At 46.7% G+C, this 4,622-nt stretch overlaps 1 protein-coding gene across 1 annotated transcript in view; it reads right to left on the bottom strand.

Annotated features, from left to right (window-relative positions):
* The window catches only part of AKR7A2 (aldo-keto reductase family 7 member A2), an 11,291-nt gene that overhangs the window by 2,056 nt on the left and 4,613 nt on the right, over window positions 1-4,622 (bottom strand). The window lies entirely within an intron of this gene.

The raw sequence follows: 4,622 nt of genomic DNA, 5'->3' as shown, positions 1-4,622 counted from the left end.
CTGCAAGGGAGGCAGCACATTGCTGCCCTGAATAAAATTTACTTGTAAACTGATTATAAATCAACTAATGTTTACTGAGATCTGTAGTGTGTCTGGCACTTTATAAAAGAACCCTGCAAAGCAGGTATCATCAATGCCATTTAACAGATGAGAAAAGTAAGGTCCAGTGGGTTTAAAGAACTTGCTGGATGATCACACAACCAGTTAATTATGGAGCAGACCCCCTAAAGCTCATGCTCTTTCCAGTATATTTTGCTGTCTTCCCACCAGCAACTAAAAAATGAGTGAGAAGCAAGTTCCTCAGACTTGTCATTGGCTATATTTAAAGAAAGGCCACTTTTTTCCTATTTAAAAGCATTGATGCTATGCAGGCAATGAAAAGAACCGAGGTAGGTCTGTATAAGAGCAGGGCCTTGGTCTGTTCTGTTCACTGCTATATTCCCAGTGCCTAGAACAGTGCCTGGCAAATAGCAAACATCCAATAAATATGTGTCAAATGTACAACATGGAAAGAACATTTCCATAACCCCTGAATGTGCCCTGTGCCCCTTTCCAATCAACCTCACCAGTCAGAAGCAGCCACTATTCTGATGCCTGTCAACACAGACTAGTTTTGCCTTGTCTTGAACTTCACATAAATGGAGTCGTACATTTACAGCTGTCTGGTGTCTGACATCTCTTGCTCAACAATTTCTTTCGAGAATTATTTATGTTGTTAGGTGTATCAGTAGTTCGTTCTTTTTCATGACTGTGTAGTATTCCTCTGAATATGCCATAGTTTACCCATTCTTCTTTTGATGGACATATAGAACATTTCCAGTTTGGGGATATTATGAATAAAGATGTTAAGAGCATTCTTGCATGAGCCTTTTATGTATGTGTGTGTGTGTGTGTGTGTGCGTATACATTTGCTTACATTTCTCTTGAGAAATCTATCTAGGAGTGGAATTTCTGGGTGGGTGTACATTTAGCTTGATAAAGTGGCAAACAATCGCCAAAAATGGTTGTATCCTTTTTCCCACCAGCAACATTTGAGTGTGAGAAAGAGATCTTTTACCACTTCCCTTACTTCCATAGCACAAACCTAATAAAGACTTTTTAAAGTATTGACTTTTAAGTCTGCTCAAATAAGAACAACAAAATCTGAAATGAAATCATCTGTCTGGAAATTCTCCTGAAAGGCAAGAGATGAGGGGCTCAGGATCCGTAGCATCATCTCACAGTTTCTACTGAGTTTTCCAGCAGAGCAAAATGCTTGTCAACCTTGCCACGACTTTCAATGGACTGAGTCCCAAGGGATCAGTTTCTCCCTCTCTTTTCCTCTCTGCCTGTAACTCAAACCTCACAGTGAGGAGCAAGGGAGGGTTAGAAATGTGAAACTGCATAAAGTTCATCAAACAAGTGTTTCTGACACACTGTGTGCCCAGAGCCTTGCTGGACATGACGGTAAAGAGGAAAGACGTGGAAGGTCCCCTTCGTGTTCTCCAGTTGCTCACAACCTAGTTGATGAACATGAGATGGCAGCTCTTCCTCTGTCCACCATGGAAAGACTGATGTTGTGCTGGATTCTGCCCCCTGCACTTTTTTGTGTTCTAGTCCACAGGGTCATCTCCTCTGAGCCCATGATTTCAACTACCCACCATGCCTCCCTCCCGAATCACTGCCTGATCTGAGCTCACTCTTGGGCTCCAGATCTGTCTTCCAACTGCTTCCTCCCTCAACTCCTCTCTAATGCTCATAACTCACATGTGATTCATCAGTAAATTTTGTTACCCTTGCCTTTAAAACAGAGCCAGGATCATGCTATTTTTCACAACTTCCTCCCTTATGACACTTGTCCAAGCCACTGTCATCTCTAGTCTTCAGTATTGCAACAGCTCTACCAAACCGGCATTGCTATCTTATTGCTCTTGCCTGCTCCTTACCATTTCCCTTTCTTTTGCTAATAGAAACTTGAATTGCTCTTGGTGAATGCAACCATGGGGTTCCAGCAAAAGGCTAACCTGAGGTGAGTTTGGGAAAGGTTATTTACAGATGTGTGGCTAGGGTTGAGGGACACAGAAGGAGTGAGGGTAGGGAGCCATTACCATATCTGGGCCAAGAGAAGGGAGACTTTAACATAACCAGACAGAGACCTGTATGAAGAGGGTCCCTTGCCGGAAGGCTCAGTGGATGTATGCAGCCAACCTGCAGTGACCTGGAAGGGAAGGGACGTGTGGAATAATTCCCTGACTCCATCCTCCTCCAACCCTCTGACCTCCTTCCGATGTCTTCTATTGGATAAATTCAACTGTGAGCCAGAGGATAAGGGACCCACAGAAGCAGTCCGTGCAGGTTGGCCTCCTGAGGCACAGATTAGGAAGGAAAAGGGTGGAGAATAGATCTCAATGAACCAACAGAAAACAACTTGCATGGGAAGTCACCTCTCCCCACTTCTTAGTCCATGAGATTTGAGAGCTGCCGACCACACCTCAGCTCTGGAGGGGGCACATGACCCAGGCCTGGGCTGTCCGAATATTCCACGCCCCTTCTCAAGAGAGTGGTTCACTGATGCACAAGTAACCCAGCTCATACCAACAAGATGCAATCCCACGACTTTTGTTGAGAGCATCCAGGGAAAGAAACTCTGTCAGTAAGGATGTGATTTCAAGCTGTAAGCAGTCATTCTGCCGTCTCTCCAGGAAGGGCAGCCTGAGCCTGAAAAGTCAACACAAAGGAAAACACAGTTAGGAAACGGAGAAGAAAGACTAAATCCTGATGTCATAGTTTTAAGCCCCTGGATCCAGGCATGCCTGAAGCCCACAACTTTTCTGTTCATTTGTTTCTTAACCCAGTTTGATGTATTGCATGCAAAAAAAAAAAGACTCTAATGATATTTAATACTTAGCCCAAAGATCAACACAAAGGTATACCTATATGTCTCTTAATATGCTGTTATTATTACGGAATGCCCTTTCCATATTCTCTACCTAGAAAACTCCTACTCAAATAGCCTCTTAACTGTGACTCCTTCCCTCAGTTTTCCAGGTAGAACTGCTCCCTCTTTTCCTCTGCTCTGTCAGCATTTTGCAAATGCCTGTATTTGTGCAGGTATAAAACTGTATCACAATTAGTTGTTGGCTTATCCGTCTCCCCTATCTGTGAGCTCCTGGAGGGGTAGCTTTGTGTGGGCCTTACCCTCGCAAGCCAGTGCCCAGCGTAGGGCCTAAGACCTCAGGGAAACTCTGAGTGAGACAAGGCTAAGCCAGTCTTTCACGCTAGGACCCTGGAGGGCCATTTCTGTGGGAACACGCATTATGGATCCTCAAGCGGAGCTACAGGGTGAACAATTCCAAACTCCTCGGACCTGAAAACTCAACTTTTTACCCAAGTTGCTGTGTTAGATGAATTTAGAGAAGAAACTTACTGAGGTTCTTAGGGTGACCTTGCTGAAAGAAGTGACTCTTCATAATATTTGTTAAATGAACGAAAGGGAAGCTCGTGGTTAGATCAAGGTGGGCAGCAGGGACAGCAGGGTTAGAAGCAGCACACATTACAGAAGCAACGAGCAGGAAGCAAGGGGGCGGGGGATCCACCTGGTGCGTCTCTGCGACGGGCGGCAGTGCCAGCTGTCAAAGAGTGATGGCGGCCATGATCCAACCCCGCTCCCTTAGTTTAGATCTAACGGAGATTGGGTGTCTTCCACACATTTGAATCCTTCTCCTGCCTGCGACCCAGGTGCTGAGTGCCTGACAACACTGCTTCCTTGGTTTCCACATTCAATTGGCTTCACTTTGCCTTCGGGGGCCACGCGCGGGTGAGCAAAGCTGATCTTCCAACTGCACACGCTGAAGACAAATTCCTTTCCTGCTCTCTGCCTCTGTTTCCCCTCTCAGTGAGCTAAGGGAAGAGACAGTCTCCCTTCCAAGCTTGGCTCCGATGCCTTGTAAAAATAATAATAATAAAATAAATATTAATATCTGCGCCTCAAAGCCCCAGTCCTACCGCTGTAACTTTGGAAACTCATCGAACAGCTCAGGCCCTTGCTCTTCCTCTTTGTAAAATAAGCGTAATTATGCCCCCCGTGTCGCCAGGGCCTTCTAAGAGAATCAAGCAAGACGGTGCGTGAGAAGTGTTTTGTAAACGGAAAATAAAGCACTAAAAATATAAATATCACTATTGTACATAAGGTGAAGAGGAGGAGAGAAAGGAAGGGAGGAGAAGGTGGAGGGAGAGAGGAGGAGGAGCAGCAGGAGGAGGCATCCCGGTTAAGAGCTCAGAATGAGCAGTCGCGCAGCCCGCGCTGCCTCCAGCTCAGCTTCCGACGAGCCGCCTCTCCTGCGGCCATTAAGCTCGTGGAAGCCCTCGTCCTCCATAAAAGGAGGAGAACATCCGCTTCGCCGGGAACCGCGAGGTCGAACGAGGTGAAGCACGCGGTGCAGTGTACACAGTCACCGGCCCCAGGAAATGTTCATGACGTTCCCACTAACTATTCTTGTGGGCGACATTAACGGGCTCAGCAGGAAAAGGAGATAAACTGTCTCCGGTCCCGGGGGGTAGACGCCAAGGGGTGCTGCCGTCGGGGGTGCCTAAGAGCCCCGCCGCACGCGCTGGGAGCGCGCAAACCCAGCTGGGCGGGCCAC

The sequence above is a fragment of the Equus quagga genome, chromosome 5 (assembly GCF_021613505.1).
Source record: "Equus quagga isolate Etosha38 chromosome 5, UCLA_HA_Equagga_1.0, whole genome shotgun sequence".
Classification (NCBI taxonomy): Eukaryota; Metazoa; Chordata; class Mammalia; order Perissodactyla; family Equidae; genus Equus; species Equus quagga.
The sequence above is the reverse complement of the archived record's forward strand: the minus strand, read 5'-3'. Positions and strand labels throughout refer to the sequence as shown.